Below are 19659 nucleotides of genomic sequence, written 5' to 3' on the forward strand. Positions count from 1 at the left end.
AGACATTGTTGACCTGCTGGCTGTCATGGGTCGGAAGCTAACATGGCCGTACAGGTATACCAACTGATCCCCTCAAGCCCCTGTCACACATACAGGACTCAATGGTCAACTTTGGCGCGACTCAAGGTCGTGTCCTAGTTGGCTCCCATGCCACGGCCCCGAGTCTACTCTGCTCACGACTGCCTCACGACCTTGTCACGACTACCTCGCGACCGCTCATGACGTCCTCAAGAATGCAACAAGATTGCGAGGCGACCACGAGGCGACGGAGCTACGAGTCTTCAAATTTGAAATTTAACAGATTTTTGTCAGCCAAGACTGTGACACGACCACCCACGAATGCAACATGACTGCGTGACGCATTTGGGGAATGCAACCCGACACCCCCCAAGACCCCCCCACGACCGACCCATAGGGCACGGCATCACACATGGACCACTAACGACACCCAGCGTGGGGCGGGGCATCACACCTGGACCACCAATGACACCCAGCTTGGGGCGGGGGATCACAGCTGGACCATCAATGACACCCAGTGTGGGGCAGGGCATCACACCTGGACCACCAATGACACCCAGCGTGGGGCAGGGCATCACACCTGGATCACCAATGACACCCAACCCCACCTTATATAACCATCCCAACCCCACAATATCCACAACAACCCCACATCAAATAGTTAACAGGTATAAAGACAGAGGTAACTGATGTATGGTAATAGATTTCCAGAGTAAATTAAACAAAAGTAGGTTTTATTTTGAGTTGGCTTCATCAGTAGGGTTGTCAGCGATCAGGAAGGCTCTGGTGGGTCGGTGGGCAGGTGGATGGTTGGGTGGTAGGTGGGTGGTTGGATGTACGTGGGTGATGAGTGGTAGGTGGGTAACTGGTAGGCGGGTATGTGGGTGGTAGGTGGGTAAGTGGTAGGTGAGTAAGATGGTGGCCGGCGGGTAAGTGGGTGGTGGGTGGAGGCAAGTGGAGGGAGGCAAGTGCGAGGAGGCAGGTGGCAAATTGGTGGTGGCAGGTGGGTGGTGGCAGGTGGCTGGTCGGTGGTGCCAGGTGACTGGTGGGTGGTGGCAGATGGCAGGTGGGTGGTGGTAGGTGGGTGGTGGCAAGTGAGTGGAGGCAGATGGGTGGAGGCAGGTGGGTGAAGACAGGTGTGTGGAGGCAGGTGGGTGGTGGTAGGTGGGTTTTGGCAGGTGGATGGTGACAGGTGGATAGTGGCAGGAGGCAGGTGGGTGGTGACAGGATGAGTGGTAGCAGGTGGGTGTTTTTTTGTCGGCGACAGCATCACGACACACAACGACCTCATCACAACACATCCAATTGAGCTAAGACTGCTTCACGACCAATGTACGACACTCTCGACTGCGACGCAACTGTGATACGACTTTTGACAAGTCGTGAGGCGCGACGAGTCGTCCCAGCAGCTCACGAGCGCCTTAAAGAGTCCTGGCTTTATCGGCGAAACTAGGGACGATTGATGAAAATAATGTGTTACGACCTTGAGTCGCGCTGCGGTCGGCCCTTGAGTCGCGTATGTGTGACAGGGGCTTAACAGTGGTTACATAAATTTTGTGTGAAATTATATATATATATATATATATATATATATATATATATATATATATATATATATATATATATATATATATATATACCACTTGCTACTTTGGCTGACACAAGGGGTGCTGTGGTTGAACCAGTGTCGCATACTAGTATGCTTGCACACAATCGGCTTAAGGCGGGCCGATTACACTTTGTTCACAGACTACACACATCCAAAGCCACTACAACACTACAATCACACTCACAAGCACTTCTCACCCTACATACAATCTCTACCAGACAGCCTAAGCCACTGGGTAGAGATACAGTGGCCGTATCGTCCCTGGTTCGGTAGGGATAAGCCGGTCCTGCAGTGTATATATATATATATATATATATATATATATATATATATATATATATATATATATATATATATATATATATATATATATATATATATATATATATATATATATCAATAGCCAAATGCTGGGAGCCTGATTAATTTGTCACTTTCAAACAATTCGAACAAAAGAAAGAAAAATCAAGATCCGGTCATGTCAAGCTGCCCTGACACGTCATTGGGTTTAAAAGAAAGCAAGTTACATGCTCGTTGAGTTTAATCTGTGTTTTCACATAAGAAAGTAACCCAGATAAAACAAAGACATCACGGGGATTTAAATCAACTAATAATACCTGTGTCACTTTCGGTAAATATGGAGCTTCGACGAATGTATATAACTTATAGCAGTTTCCCAATCAAAAACTATTTTCTTTATTGCTACATACAGAGAAAACTAAGAGCTTTAGCGGACACTTCTTTATAATACAGTTTAGTCATAGGCATATACAGTATGTTGGAAAGTAAGCCTTCATGCGGTGACACCGATGCAGCAGGGTGGCTTTACTGCCCGTTTATACTAGCGTCCATCCCTGTCCCCCGAAACAATGGTGGACTGCAGGAGATGAGAAAACTCAGCCAACAGTTCACTGGGTTCACGTTCAGAGGAGCCCGAGGCTACACCAACCTTAGATATATAAACATAGATGCCGTACGGGGAGGCAAAACATGTGTCAGCTTGGCCGCCATGCTGGAAATGTCGAGTGCACGTCTTCTGCTGTGGTCTACTCTACAAATGTACCGCCTTTAACTTCTCTGAAATGCCACAGTGTTACACTAACAAACGAACAATTGGCACTAGACATCAGAGAATAACTTTCATGGGTAAATATATACACTTTGTACTGTAAAATCAATACAGACGTCAAATAGTCCTGCTCTGCTTAGACTGATCCATGCAGACGTGCAGTACTTCCACGCTGAGGTTAGTTGTAATAAAACAAACTAGTCAGTGTGAATAACAGCTAACCTTATAATATAAAGTTTGACAGTACGACAATGCATTAAATTCTATTTCACTACGGTAATCAGCGTACAGTACTCAGACTCTCATGTACTGAGCCACGTAAGGTAAAGGTCAAGAAAGTCCTCGCTACCTCACTTTCGTTTGTTCTTGCAATTTTTTGTTCGGGTGGCACTGTGTGCACTATATGCAAGCAAAATCAAAGTATGGTGAATATGTGAGAAATGTATTTACCCCAGAGAAGAAATGTTGGATCACAGTAGTGTGTTTTCTGGTGAAATGACTACCCTAACACAACCTAACCATCTACCTTATGAACCTAACAATCACAGAGGTTCAGCATTTCCAAGGTCACCAGGGGACTTGTAGTTCTATATTTATTTCAGTGCATAAGAGTCTAGCCATTAACTATCAAGCCTTTAAAATTTCTGTGAAACTTTCTGCAAATAATCCCCCCCCCCCAAAAAAAAAAAAAAAAAAAAAATCTGGGAATTATGTTTCCAGGTTCTGATACTTCTTTCACCTCGGTTTTCCCCTAAAATCTGATATGTCATTCATATTGCCACACTAACTGAGAGGCGAGGGCTTTCTTGAATCTAACAGTTGTCACTGGGTGTTTCCCTGCTTCATCATGTCCTTTTAAGTTGTAAACTGTAACACTCCCTGAATTCCATTGTACAGTACATATACTGTACATATACATTTGATATTGTAAGTAAACAAAAGGTATAACCAGTATTTTTACTATGGTGGCATATAATTTACATATATTCACAGCCATTCTTTTGTTTCTTTATCAAACTCCATTTCAATTATCATATTATTCATATATTTTAAACGATGCTAAAAAGAGATCAGCTTCATGCATGTGTTAAGTTTGTCATGAGTCATATTATATTGCAGCTAGATTTCAGCAATAAATTCACTGCAGTTGGCTCAAAAGCTCATGTTGCATGTTGTTGTTAATGTGGATTGCTTTGGAGATGTGACTGTGGCAAACATGGACCAAGTCAGAAAAGGTGCATTTAATATTACTTTAGAATATATTATGCGTTTTAAAATACGCCGTCACGTTAGGAAATCCATGCAGTATTAAGAAAATTATGGCCAGAAAACTTCAGCATCAGCATTCTGCACCCTTTGCCCATTGATTCCCATTGTTTATTTTTAGTCCGACGACCTTTCCAATATGCGGCGCTGTTGACATACATCGGCCCTATGCGGCAAAACGCAATGCGGCATCTCTCTCTCTCTCTCTCTCTCTCTCTCTCTCCTCTGTGGTACAGTGGTAAAGTGTGCGTTCTTGTACACTGAAGAACGAGGGTTCGCGCCCCGCCAGGTAATAAACTTTGGGAGCGTTCTTCAGGCCACGTACTGCATTGGCGGACACAAGGGGTGCTGTGGCTGAATCAGTGTCGCACACTATAAAGTATGCTTGCACCCAGTCGGCTTGCGCGGGCCGATTAAACTTGGTTCAGACTACACACACATCCAAAGCCACTCCAACACTACAGTTACACATGCAAGTACTTCTCACCCTACATACAATCTCTATTAGACAACCTAAGCCACTTGGTAGCGATACATTGGCTGTATTGTCCCAACTTAGGTCGGGATAGGCCGGGCAGTGGGCACTCAAACGGCTCATGAGATTATATATATATATATATATATATATATATATATATATATATGAGAACTACTACTGTAATACACAAAGATATAATATTATAAAACTTGGAGTGCCCACTGCCCGGCCTATCCCGACCTAAGTTGTGATAAGCTTGATATCTTTATGTAATCAGATCAGCGAAACTTTTATAGTGTACTGTAATATCAGACTGAACAGAACTGAAATGCTTATTGTTGTAAAAGTATACCCAGTAAGGTTTAAACTCGTACGAAAGGTGGTGGGTCTAGCCACACACCTCCCTCGGCAAATACAGTTCACTTGGTGCGCCGAAATACCGAATCGGCGGTCATTTATTGAATCAACACAGATTCAGCACCGAATAGGCACTTTTATTTGGAAAATATTATAATTTTTTTTTGTTCACCACAAAGGTTCATATACTCCTAATTATCTGAAATCCGGTAAAAAAATATATATATATATATATATATATATATATATATATATATATATATATATATATATATATATATATGATTAATTTAAAAATTAATAAAAAAAAAAATCAGGATTCAAAGCGAAAATGTGCGAAAGTTAGCGGGCATTTCCCCATTAGATCGCAACGCGCCTTGACAGACTTTTGTTTTGCATAAATATTGATTTACAGTGCAAATATATGTATTTGCTTACTAAATCAATGTTTATAAAAATCAGAAGTCTGTCAAGGCAAATTGTCGAGCTGAAGGCAAAACACTTTTGCTAACTTTAGGATGTTTTTGCTCTTAACCCTGATTTACTATTAACAGTTAAATTAAAAACAAAAATTTGGCCGGATTTCAGATAATTAGGTATGTATGAACCTATATGGTGATGGAAATTATAATATTTCCCAATTAAAAGTGCCGATTCGGTATTTCGTCGCACCCTAGCTCCATACTGTAGCCTACAGTCAGTGTTTACACAGTACATACAGCGTACGGCAAACTAAGGTGGTGAATCTTGCCGCATAGCCCTTTCATCAAATAGAGATGTACTGAGAAATGTAATTAATACAGTACTTATTGAGAAATGTAATTTACACAAGATTCAACAGTAACAACTAATTTTCTGTGTAATCACATACGTAATGAGTATATTGCTCTCTAAGACCCTGGGGCAAATTCAGGATAATCACGGAAAATAGAAAGTATCATTTTCTTGTTTATTAACCACGATATTTGCTCAGTCAGCGTGCTACGTTGAGGATTTCTATACTTCACACTAATTAACGTTCCATAATAGCCTATAGTGATGCAGTGTGTGGTGCTGGCGCACCACAAACTTCACAAGGATCGGGGTCATCTCGAGTGAAGTCCCAGCAATATTTATAACCAAGTCTCAGTATCTGTAATATTAGATTATTATATACTAAAAGACAAAAGTATATGTCCATGCAATAAAAAGCAAATACTTATAAAAATCCTAGACATTTTTCCAGTTACAGTAACCTGCAAGCAGTCCAGTTTTCCCTTGATTTTAATGTGACAAACGCATAGTAAAAAAATCATCATCATCCGGGCCTCCTTTCCCACCCTAGGGCAGAGTGAGGAGTAGCAATGTCCAGACAGCCCAAATTTGCCGAATCCAATGGGCCACCCTTCCATTTACTCATCATTCAAGCCCCTGGAATCCTGGCTCTATCGGATACGCCAAAAACATTCACCAAGTTCTGTAGCTTCACATAAACGTATCCGATTGAGTCAATCGGATAGAAAAAAAATATATAGAATTAAAATCGGTTCTATAGCTAACCCACTCACATACTATCCTCTGTCTCATCCCCCATCCTTTTTTACGAGTCTCCTTAAAACTTCGCTTGATGGTGGCAGGATCAAAACAATTGACTGAATCATACTGAAAGAGTCATGATGCTGTTCCATTTCCTTCACGATGGCAGGCCTCTCCTAAACTGAATAAACTCATCCGACTGTAGAAACTGGATAACTAAATAAAAGACGTCATTTTAGTTATCAGTCGACCAATATTCCGTGACAGTACGATTAGGCTGGTCACTCAGAAAGATGTAGATAGATCTGAATTGGTTTTGCTTTTCATTTAAATTAGGCTATATGGTTATCAGTCTTAAAAATGGCATAACAACAGCAATATGTGATATCTGAGTACTTTAGAGGAAAACACAAAAATTTACCCAGTCCCCTTCTTTATAAAGTCTAGGTATACAGGTTCCAACCTCTCCACCATCCTATTAGTCATCACAGCTATATTTCCCCATTCTCATCTGCAGCCTGGAGCCTACAGTAGTGTCAAAATTTCCTATTAGGAGTGACTGCCGTGCTTATGTTCGACTACTGTGAGGTGACTGGAGAGCTTTCGGTCATGGACTTCCATCGGCTGAAATTATTTGGTTATCTATCTTTAAATTTACGGGAACACGGTAGTCCAGCCTCGGGGCCCTACACATTCGAATGGAGTAAAAAGGGATTGGTTGTTATTGCATACTCGTTTGGTTCATTGCTCCTTTCTTCTTTCTCATATCACTTTCCACTACCTCCCTGTTACTGTCCATATCTTTAGCTCACGGTTTCCATCTCTCAGCTTCCTCATTTCCCTCTCATTTCCCCCTCTATTGCCTTCTGTCACTGTCCCTCTTTGTAGCACCCAGCTCCACCACTATAATCCAAACCTCTCTTTTTCACGCATTTTTTTCCCTTTCCCTCCCCATGCGTTCCACCATTCGTATTCCTCCCTCCATCACTCACTTTTCTCCTCAACCATAACGGGGTTTTCCTCGCTCATTTTCTCTCCTCATCCCTTTCCGCTTCCCTCATTTTCCATCTCATTTCTTCTTCTCCCCTCCATTTTTTGTCCATTCTTTCTCTACTTCCTTCTATTATTAACATTATGATGGGCTATTCCGTTTTCGTTTTAATTTCTTCGCTCCGTATCGCACCCCCTCTAATTCTCTCATTCTCTCGTCTCCTGCCTCTGTTTTTTCCTTCCCATTCTTTCTTCTTAGCTTTTCTCCTTTCTTCCTTCTTCCCTTGTTATGCTCCGGCCTCTCTTCTCATCCAACCGTTTCTTTCTCTCCCTCCTTTATTATTTTCCCCATACCTTTCCTCTTCTCCTCTCTCTCTCTTTCACACCCTCTCGCCTTCTGTGTCACTCCCTCTCGCCTTCTGTGTCACTCCCTCATCATGTCCCTCTTCCTTTTCTACCCTTTACTCTTCCCTCCAACGTTCTCCTTTCATTCTCTTTTCCTCCTTCGTTTTCTCCCCTTCCACCCTCATACCTCCCTCTCACTCTATACCTTTTTCATCTCTCATACACTCTCCCACCTTACCTCAACAAGTCGGCATTTTCAGTTTCAAAAAAAAAAAAAAAAAAAAAAAAAAGCAACATTCTATACTAATAACCTCTTCGTACACACTTCCAGTCTTGTTACCGCCTGACGAATTTACTCATCCTGTGATAGACTTCGAACTGCAAAAGGGTCAATCAAATCTCCGGTAATTCTTTGAGGATATGCATTATACGAGTAGAGTGTGTGTGTGTGTATATATATATATATATATATATATATATATATATATATATATATATATAAATGGAAATCTAGGGGGATGCATACACAACACTCTTACAGGTGTAACTTTATACAGCGAATTTAGATGTGTACAGTACATTACAGTGGCTAAAGAGGCGCCCCTGATGGCCAAGATCAGAACAAATAAGACTCTTTTTAGCCATTTACTGCATTTTTTTTTTCTTCTTCTTTCTTACAACCATATTATTATAAGTTACAACGGGTTTGATGGGTAGACGATTTAGTGGGATGGGCAGGGCGGATGGGGTGAGTGGGCAGCGTTGGTAGGTGGGTGGGTAGTGGGAGAATAGGTCCACGGTAGGAATGGGTCCATCAGGATTTTATCCGTAAGGAAATGGGCTCATGAAGGAATATAGGTTCAGTGGGTCTTCTCCCACAGCGGGAGTGGCCATCAAGGGTGAACGTATAGAGGGTTTTACCCGGAAAACGCCGGGTACCCCGGCTAGCACACGAATAAGTGAGATGATGATGTTGACTTAACAGGCAAAACAAAATAGGATACTGAAATACGTGTAGCTACAGTAACACCATCAGCAACAAAAATCGTCACAGGTAGGTAACAACAACAACAGCAACAACATCTACTGCCCAGTTCCCTACCGACACAGCCACCAAGTCTATCCCCGGGAACTCCTCCCCCACAGACTAATCATCACCTCTTAGGATCGCTGCGGTGAGTGTCATTGCTTGCTCGTCCAATCCCTTTGCTTCCCCTTACTCTGCTTCAAGGTCGAGAGAGAGAGAGAGAGAGAGAGAGAGAGAGAGAGAGAGAGAGAGAGAGAGAGAAGATAACTATGATGACTGAAATGGCTGAGGGAATTATGGAGCTGTATCAGAAGGAGAGAGAGAGAGAGAGAGAGAGAGAGAAGATGGGGAAGGGGTGAAAGAGTGAGTAATGGAAAGGATGAAGAGGGGAAGGAGATAGTTGTGGGATGGGAGGAGCGATATGAGAGGGGAAAACATGTGAGGGAGGGAAGGGGCATCTAAGAATAGGAGGGTGTGAAGAATGGAATTGGGAAGGGAGGGAATGTCAGAGAAATAATGGAGGGGAAGGAGAGGAAGGGATAAGAGGGAGGGCAGAAAATGTGAAGGAAATAATGAAATACTGAGAGGTAGGGAGGGAGGGAGAGGAGGGAATAAGAGGGAGGGGTCTAGAGCACGATGCTTCCAAATGTCACAACAAAATCTTAATTTATTTGTGTGTGTGTGTGTGTGTGTGTGTGTGTGTGTGTGTGTGTGTGTGTGTGTGTGTGTGTGTGTTTGAGGGCAATGATCCAGACCTTGAACTGTCACTCACGCATTGCTAACAAGTTGGCGGAAACAGACAGACCACCGAGCACACGCGTGACCAAAACACATGGGGGTGAGGCAGGGTGACAGTTGTACCCTTCTGCCGTGTCACCGCCCTTTGTCACTAACGTGTTTGTTCTAACCTTACGAAGCTCCATGAAGACTTTCAGCTTATTTGATGACTAAGTGTAGTCAGATTGGAAGGTCGATTTGACTGTAGTGTATTTTCAGGTGCAGACAAGTGTCTCATCATCTTACTTTGTCACTGGTTGACACAGACGTAAGTCACAAACGAGTTGTATGTAAGTAAATAGATAGGTAAGTGTAGGACAGAGTGGTAATGTCTAGTTTTCTCAAAGAGTTTTGGTCTGGTTTTAATCAGACTTGGTGAGATGGACTAAGATCAGCGTAGGGGCTGGTCAGTTTTTTTTTTTTTCTTTCTTTCTTTTTGTAGACTAATCAAAGGTCACGGTTACATAGCATAGTCAACTTACACAGTTTTGAAACATTTTTGACCAAACTTGGTGGAAAGGTTGAGGGTATGGAAGGAACGAAGGGAACTGATTTTGAGAACATTCATTCAAAAGTTATGTTCACAAGACAAGGTCGAAGTGTGTGTGAACATAATAACTAAAAAAGTTTTGATATGATTTGAACCAAACTTGTTGAAGTGTTGAAGATCAACCGAGGGCTTAACCCACTGTTTTCATAATACGTCAAAGGTTATGGCCACATGTCAGGGCCAGATTAAACAATTTTAATTTAGTTTAGTCCAAACTTGATGGAAGAGTTTTGGGAAAGCCAAGGAAGAAAGGATTCGAGTTTGAGAGCAATGGGTTAAAGATTAAAGGTCACAGGGTAAAGTCAAAGTTTGACCTCTCTGTGTTGCAGTGCATTATTAGTTACCTATCGCTTGTTGGCATTTATTGCGCTGCCTGCACTAATTCTTAACCTGACGAAGATCCCTAACTTCTTCCAGATCGTTTGATTGCCAAGTGTAATCCAACTGGAGTTTCAGTTTGGCTACAGCTTGCTTCTTAAACCTGACGAAGATCCGTAACTCATTTCAGCTCAGGTAATGGACAGGTATAGTCATACTGGATCAGTAACCAAGGAGACCAGTACCTACCTCATATCAAGGGGTCATCGAAATTCATGCAACCATGTCTTCAGCCTTAAACGACGTCTTTGCCTGGACTCTGGCTAAGTATGTTTGATGTCAGAAAAACAGAAACATTCTTAACTGGACTGTTGTTGCATAATGTGAAACAATTTGTGAATATTTTTAAACGCATGTAGATGCAGTTAATACAAAAATAACTAGGTACCTCTTTTTTCTTTTACTATATGCACCTGCCCTAATATATTTCTCTGCATGACCCTGCATTAAGATCCATGGGGCAAATGGGGCAGGTGCTCACCGTCCCGCCCCCGCGTCCCCCTCCCCTGCACATGCCATCTTTAAAGCATAGGAGTAAATAACCATGACAAAATTTTGTCTGGTTTTCTCATTTCTACAGCAATAAAATATTTCTGTAGTCTTACAGTTTTTCTTCCATGGAGTTTCTTTCCCAAAGTACGTATAGGTTTGATAGTTTATATTTAACGCAAATTTACCAACCTAACCTGGGCATCATTCTGGTTTAAAGGCGAAATTAATCACTCAGACCAAACTTACAAAGCTTACTTAACAGTGAAAGACATTTCATTCTCACCCAACCAGCAAGCCTGTCACATTGTTCGAAATTCATCTGCGACTGTCATTGATGAAAAGTTGTGGTAAAAAATGGTATTTCTAAAATAGGTAATGAAATACTGCTATAGAAAAGAACAAAACTGACGAAATCGTAGTGTACCTTCTTATGTAAAATAACCCCCTTTTTACCTACATCACTGTACTTCACTGCTTACTGTTGTGACGGAATATATTAGTTTCATCGCCTTCATCATTTTCACCTTCTTCCATATTACCTTTGTCCTACGTGCCAGTCTACATCATCACCCTCACTGATTCATCTCCCTCCCTCTCTTCTGCTTCGTCACTTCACTCTCACCACCTGTTACCCTCTGTGCCACCACAACGACACCTCCTGCCATCACACCACCATCATCGCACCATTATAACACCACAAAACCTTCACCACATTGTTGCCTCACCACATGTCCTTCACCACATTGCTACCACACTACATCACCTCAGCACCACCATTTTGGCAACTACGCCACACTTCCGTCACACCACATCGACTCTACAACATCATCACAAAACCACCATACTACCTATCACCACCCGACACCACATCACGACACCACCACCACAACAGCACACTACCACCCACCAGAACTATGGGGAGGGGGAGAATGTCCTGCCGCCCTTCTTTTCCTCTCCTTAGCCTTCGGAAATCTGTCTGGTGCACCTGCAGCAAGCGAAATTGATGACACTAAACTGTGGACTAATAATATCAATGTCGACAGCGCCACGGGCACGAAGCTGATTGCCCAAGTCCATGAAGAGAGAAGCAGGAAAAACAACGGGACTTTTTTTTTTTTTTTTTTTTTCCTCAGCCACGTCACCACAATACCACTATCACCACCATCATCACCACTGCCAACATCTAAAATATAATATTAACTGAAACGTCTAGTTTTGCTCTTTTAAAGTTAGTTTATTCGCTGTAGCTGATGTCGGAACTCACTAGATGTCAGCCTCTTCTACGAATTACAAACATGTCCTTCGGAATAAAGACCCCATCTGCAAATTAAACAATTCAGGCCGAACCAAAAGTCTGGCGCAGCCATCAGAAGTAATAAATTTTCATGGGCAGTACTACACAGAACAATGATTAAAAAAAAAAAAAAAAAAAAGGTCGAAGGAATTATGGCGTAAAAAAAATGTAACTTATGTGCTCGTATTCATTTCATGCCCAAAAATGATTGGAATTTCACATTTTGGAAAAGACAAACGGAAAAAAGTCACATCATTCCTCGACCCCTTCAATTCCTGAGATTCCTTCATCAGCTGATTAAAATCATCTGGTGTTAGCCAGAACAAAATTATACACACGTCATAATTCATAAGGGATTAAGCATGCCGTAAGGAATGTATCACGGCTTTGACAATGCTATCGGCACATGAATCATCTTATCACAACAAATTTTTTGTGTATGGATGCATTGTGTGTGTTAGGGTTGGGGAGTTAAGACTGTAATCAGCATCTGAGTATAAAAGTCTAGAAAGCCAACTAGGCTGCTCCACTTTGGGTCATTGTGTTCCCTGCTAAGACAACAGGTATTGATTCATCTTTCCCACACCGCCAAGGACAAACCTCATAATTACTCTATCGTGCCCTTACTCTACCCTTTCCACATTTCCACACTATTGGTATCTTGGTGAAATCTATTTGACGGTGGTAATAATAAAGTACGTTTAAGTACTTGGGTAGTGTGATGAGTAAGGATGGAGGTTTGGAGGGTGAAGTGCTTGAAAGGGTACAACAGGGAAGAAAGGTTGCTGGTTCTTTGAAAGCAGTGATAAGAAACAGGGAAGTGAGCATGGAAGTGAAAAAGTTACTACATGACAGTATTTTGATACCAACTCTAACGTATGGAAGTGAAGCTTGGACGTTGTTGGAAGGACACAAGTCAAGAGTGACAGCAGTGGAAATGAGTTATTTAAGGGGAGCCTGTGGAATCACATGGAGAGACAGGCTGACGAATGAGGATATAAAGGAGCGTTGTGGTGTGGATGTGGATGTGATAGGAAGCGTTATGAGGAACACACTGAGGTGGTTTGGCCATGTGGAGAGGATGGAGGGTGAAAGACTGACGAAGAGAGTGTATGTGAGTGAGGTGGAGGGGGGAAGAGGAAGGGGGAGGCCGAGGATGAGATGGAGGGATGGGGTGGAGAGGTATATGAGAGAGGGGGGCGTGAGTTGAGAGCAGGGCAGTGAAATGGCTGGGGACAGGGCGACTTGGAGGCGATTTGTTTGTGGCCACCCCAAACGGGATTGAGGCGTCTGGCAATAGATAGATAGATAGACAGAATAATGAAGTAAATAAGTCATGGCTGTGAAGGGGATAGCAACACATGTGGGTGGTCGGGCAGGCAGGAAAATGAGACATCATAACCTGAACCTCTGTGAACGGGATGAGGCAGCTGACTTCTTGTGGTTCACCCTTATAACTTCACTTATGATCTGTTTCCTCCCTTCTTCTTTGTCCTTATTTCTTCTCATCTCCCTGATCTTGATCCTTTTTCCCCCATCTCGTTCTCTCCCTTTTCTTCTTCTTCTGCTCCCTTCTTTCTTTCCTTCGTTTTTCTCTCTTCTCTTTTCCTCATCTGCTGACATCCTCCCCTCTCATAGTCCTGCCTTTTATTCTTTTCCTGTTCTCTCTTCTTTATTTCCTTGCTCTCCTCTCTTTGCTTTCTCTTCTCCTTTCTCTTCCTCCTCCCCCTGTCTCTTTCTTTCCATTTCTCTTCCTCCCCCTCCGATCTCTCTCTTCTACCATTTCTCTTCCTCTTATCTGTCTTTCTCTTTTTCATTCCTTCTCATGCCTGTCTCCCAGATTTCCTTCTTTCCCTCCTAACTCCTTCGTCTCTTCTTCTCTTCTTTCTTCTCATTCCTTTTCCTCTCTCTCTCTCTCTCTCTCTCTCTCTCTCTCTCTCTCTCTCTCTCTCTCTCTCTCGTCTTCCTCTTCTCTCTTCTTCATATTCCTCCCCCTCTCCTTATTCTCCTCCTCCTGTTTCTCCTCTCATACTCCACTCTTTTACTCTGTCTTTCACGGCACTCCTCTTCGTTTTTTGCGGGAGTTGTGTGAGTTAGATTCAGGTAAGTGGATGAGTGGATGGCCATACAGGCAGAGGAACTAGGCAGAGGAGTGGACAACAAGATGGGTGATGTGAATAGGCATGGAGTGGGATGGCTAAGGAAAGTGGAGAAGGTGGAATGAGAGGTCAAGGTGCAGTGGCTAGGAATGATGTGGAGTGGAGAAATGTGGATGGAATATGGAACAAATGTGGGGTTTATAACGTTGATGCTTAAGGTAAGTGAAGTGGAATGAGGAAGGAAAATGGCTGACTGTGGTTGGTGGAGAGAGTGGATCTGGTGGAGCAGAAGGAGGTGCAATGAAATGGAGTGAACGACTGCAGACGATAGAGAAGGTGGAGTCAGGCTAAAGTGGAGTGGAGTGGAGTGAGTGGCTACGGTCAATGAAAAAGTTGAAGCTGGAGGTAACGGTGAAGTGGAAGAGAATAGAGTGGAATGGAGTGGAGTGAAATGATGTGGAGGGAAGTGGTGGGGAGTGGAGTGAAGTGGGGTAAAGTGGAGTGAAGTGGGTTGGAGTAGAGTGAGGTGAGGTGGAGTAGGGTGAGGTGAAGTGGAGTAGGGTGAGGTGAGTTGGAGCAGAGTGGAGTGAAGTAGAGTGGATTGGAGTGGAATGGGATGAAGTAAGATGGAGTGGAGTGGGATGGAGTGGAGTGGGATAATGTGGAGTGGGGTTGGTGGGGTGGAGTGGAATAGGGTGGTGGGGTGGAGTGGAGTAGGGTGGTGGGGTGGAGTGGACTGGGGTGGAGGGGAGTAGAGTCGGGTGGAGTGGGGTGGAGTGGAGTGGGATGGAGTGGGGCAGCGTGGATTAGATTGGAATGGAGTTGAGTAGGGTAGAGTGGAGTGGAGTGGAGTGGGGTGGTGTGGAGTGGAGTGGAGTGGGGTGGAGTGGAGCGGAGTGGAGTTCAGCGGGGTAGAATGGAGTGGGTTGGCGTTAATTAGAATGGGATGGAGTAGAAGGGAGTGAAGCGGAATGGAGTGGAATGGAATGGAGTGGGGTGGAGTGGGGTGAGATGGAGTGGAGTGGGGTGTGCTGGAATGGAGTGGAGTGGGTTGGCATTAGACCTAGATGGAGTGGAGTGACGTAAATTAGACTGAGATGGAGTGAGACGGAGTGAGGTGGAGTGAGATGGAGTGGAGTGGAGTGGGGTGGCGTGGATTTGATTGGAAATGAGTGGGGTGGAGTGGGATGGAGTGAGGTGGAGTTAAGTGGAGTGAAGTTATATGGACTGGAGTGGAGTGGAGTGGAATGGAGAGGGGTGGAGAGGGGTAGAGTGGATTGGAGATGAGTGGAGTGGAGTGTAAGTGGAGTGAAGTGGAATGGCGTAAATTAGCTTGGGATGGAGTGAAATGAGTGGAGTACAGTGGGGTGGGGTGGCATGGATTAGATTGGATATGGATGGGGTGGAGTGGAGTGGGATGGAGCGAGGTGGAGTGAAGTGGGATGAAGTTGGAAGAGTTGGAATGAAGTGAACTGGAGTGGAGTGGATTGGAGTGGGTGGGTAGAGTGGAGAGGAGTGGGTGGAGTGACGTGGAGTGGGGTGGAGTTGTTTGGAGCACAGTGGAATTGAGTGAAACTGAGTGGAGTGGAGTGGGGTGGCGTGGATTAGAGTGCAGTGGAGTGGAGTGGAGTGAAGTAGAGTGAGGTAGGGTGGAATGGAGTGGAGTGGAGTAGAATGAAGTGGGTTGGCTTGGAGTGGAGCGGAGTAGAGTGGAGTTTGGAGTGGGTTGGCGTGGACTAGACTGGGATGGAGTGGAGTAGAGTGGAACGAAGTTTCGTGGATTAGACTGGAAATGAGTGGGGTGGAGTGGGATGTTCTGAGGTGGAGTGAAATGGAGTTAAGTTGGTTGGAGTGGACTGGAGTCGGGTGTGGTGGAACAGAATGAAGTGGAGTGGGTTGGGATGAAGTGGGGTTGGGTGGAGTGAGATGAAGTGGAGTGGGGTTGGTTGGAGTGAGATGAAGTGGAGTGGGGTTGGGTGAAGTGAGGTGAAGTGGAGTGGAATAGAATGGGGGTGGGGTGGGAAAAGGTGGAGTTGGGGATAACGTGGAATGCAGTGGAGAGTGGACGGCTGCAGTGTTTGTCTGAGATGGATGGCTGGGCTGAAGAATGTGGATCTAAGAAGTGGTGTGGGTGGCTACGGTGGGTGAAGATGGATGAGGGGGTTAAGGTGGAGTGAGTGTCCTTGCTGCTCCACTTACCACCGCCCTACGCCGCCTCAAGGGGTAGTGGATAGTGATACGCCTTTTGACGCTTGCGGGAGGAAGGTGTGGTGAGGGAGAGATGGAGAGGGTTGGTGGAGAAGATGGGAAGATGAAGGAGACTGTGCTGGATGAGGAAAGGAGGAGGAGCAGAGTGAGGAAAGAGGAAGATATGAGGGGAAAAGAGAGAGAGAGGAAGGAGGGGAAGAGGGAGAAAGGAGGGAGGAAAGGAAGAGGAGAAAGGAGGTAAGGACGAAGGAAGGAAGGTAAAGGGAGGGAAGAGAAGAGGGGGGAAAGGATATGAAAAGGGAAAAAGAAAGAAAATTTGGGATATAAGTGGGGGAGGAGGTAGGTGAGAGAGAGAGAGAGAGAGAGAGAGAGAGAGAGAGAGAGAGAGAGAGAGAGAAAGGAGGCAGGAGAGATGGAGGAAGAAAGGAGGGAAGGAAGAGGGAAGGAATGTGGGGAGAGAAAAGGTGGGGGGGTATACGATGAGGGAAAGATATGAAGGAAGGGAAGAGGATGGAGAGGGAAACTGGAGATAAAGGGAAAAGATGAAGGAAAGATGGACAGAGGGAAAGGAGGAGGAGGAAAGCAAGGCAGGAAATGGAGAGAGAGATGGAAAGGGAAACGGTGAGAGGTGAAATGGAAGGAGAAAGGAGCGTATTGTCGATTTAGCACCGGAGTTTTTAGAGCAAGCTATAATGTGATGCGGACAACAAAACCTTGATGAGCATATAGCTGGCCCATTCGCAGAGAAGACCCAGCATTCTTGGTCTAGTGAGCCAGGATAGGGGTAGAGGAAGGAATAGAGGGAGAAAACTGCTTTGAGGAGCAGTGCGATGTAAGGAGGAGGGGGAAGGAGGAGGATGAGTTAAGGGAGAGTTCAAAAGAGAGAGATTTGAAGTGAGAGTGAGAGGGCTGCAGTGAAAAGAAGTGCAATATGAGGAAGAAAGGTAAAAGAAAGAGAGTTGCAATGTGAGAACGAAATGTCATGGGGAGAATAACACTATAAGGGAGACAGGACTGAGGAAAGTAGAGACTGGGCTGTAATGGTGAAAATTGTCTTGCAACAAAGAAAAAATAACAGAATAAACTGCAATGAAGGAGGGACTTGAAATGAGGATAATAGGGATATGAAGATGATAGAGGAAAGGAACAAAAGTTACAATGAAGAGGTGAAGGCTGCTGCGAGGAAAGGGAAAAAGGAAGATAAGTTGCAATGAATGGCAGGGTTCCAATAAGAAGAATAGTACTGTGAGAAGGAATGTAAAAAGGAAGATAATTTAGAGAGAATGGCAGGGGCTAGAGAAAGGGGTAGGAGGTGGAATTATAACATGACTGGGAAGAAAAAGTGGTTTTCTCATCAGCTTTGGAGGGCTTCTTGGTACCTTCTCCTTACCAGTTCATTTTTGGACACTGCACATATGCATTCTCTTGTATTTTACTTATACAATCCATGTGGGTATTAAAAGATATTAGTAAGGGATATTGAGGTGCTAAGACCTAAAATAAATTGCTAACAAAGAGATGCTAGGGAGAGTCCTTCACTGGCGAATAATAATAATAATAATAATAATAATAATAATAATAATATAATAATAATAATAATGATGATGATGATGATGATGATGATGATGATGACTACAGGGCTCCCTAAGGGGGGGGGGGATCACACCAGCCGCTAGCAGATACATATCTAGCGCGGCTCGGAATATGACCTTGACCTTGACCTACTTTCACTAATTTCGAACTCGAGGGAGATTTTCATCCCTACTACACACCTTTAAAATTTTGTGATGATATCTTGAGCGGTTGCAAAGTTATCGTGGTAACAGACACACAGACCTTGACTTACTTTCACCAATTTCGAACTCATAGGAGATTTTCATCTCTACTACACACCTGTAAAATTTTGCGATGATATCTTGAGCGGTTGCGAAGTTATCGTGGTAACAGACACACAGACGACTTACTTTCACCAATATTCGAACTCGTAGGAGATATCCATCCCTACTACACACCTGTAAAATTTTGTGACGATAGCTTGAGGGTTGCGAAGTTACCGTGCTAACAGACACAAAGACAGACAAACTGAAAACAATACTCGGAGATTCTCATCCCTACTACACACCTGTAAATTTTTGTGATGATATCTTGTGCGGTTGAGAAGTTATCATGGTAACGGACACACAGACCTTGACCTACTTTCACCAATTTCGAAGTCTTGGTCGATTTTTTTCCCTACTACACACCTGTAAAATTTTGTGATGATATTTCGAGCGGTTGCGAAGTTGTGCTAACGGACACACACACAGAGACAAACTGAAAACAGTACCATCTTCGCTATCGCGGCTAGTAATAATAGTATAATGACAAGACATAGGGGACAGAGCTGAAGAGAAGGAAGGGATTAAAACATGACTTGAAGAAAAGTTGAAGGGTTAGGGATCACGGAGCTGCAGGGAAGAGAGTATAGGAAGTGACGGGCAAGTCTGCAAGCCAGACAAAATAAAAATAGGAAACGAATCATCAGAACAGAACAAAAAGGTAAAAACACACAAAACTGAGAATGACTTTATGTGTGATAATGGAAGCGGAAAATATATGACACAAAAAATTACACGACTAGGAATGCATTTATGTGTGCCTTGGAGGCGGATTTGTGTCCTATGTAGCCTATAGCTGTCGTCTTGTCAAATGGATCACCAGTCGTTTGTCCATTTACTCAGTAATGACCCTTCTCCCACGAAGCATCCTTCTCCCCTATAAGCTCTCATACGATATATCTTCAGCTTGCTCCCGGTCGCCCTCTCCTTCTTCCAAACACCCTGAATTAATGCACGCACTTTGTCAGACTCCCAATCTCAGGCACTATGTTGCTACCCATATTAGTTATTTATGAGTAATTTATTCTGAACAATCATCTATAAATTCATAGCCTTAGATATCAGCTTTCTTAACCCCTTCACTCCAGTGACGTCTAGTTATTTTATTCGTGATTCCTTCTGACTATTTTATTCAGCTACGAGAGAGGCGTCTGGCTGAAGAAAATGGAGGCTGTTTCTAAACCTTCGCTACAGAAGGAACTCTCCAAAATATAACTAAATCACCTAGAACTATCAAGAATAAAATTTAAAAGATGTCATCTTAGTGACCTTTTTTTTTTTTATTAGAACCAAACGCTTTGACTCAGTAT

The sequence above is a fragment of the Coenobita brevimanus genome, chromosome 71, assembly GCF_032717465.1.
Source record: "Coenobita brevimanus isolate Jiangsu-jjx chromosome 71, ASM3271746v2, whole genome shotgun sequence".
Taxonomy (NCBI): Eukaryota; Metazoa; Arthropoda; class Malacostraca; order Decapoda; family Coenobitidae; genus Coenobita; species Coenobita brevimanus.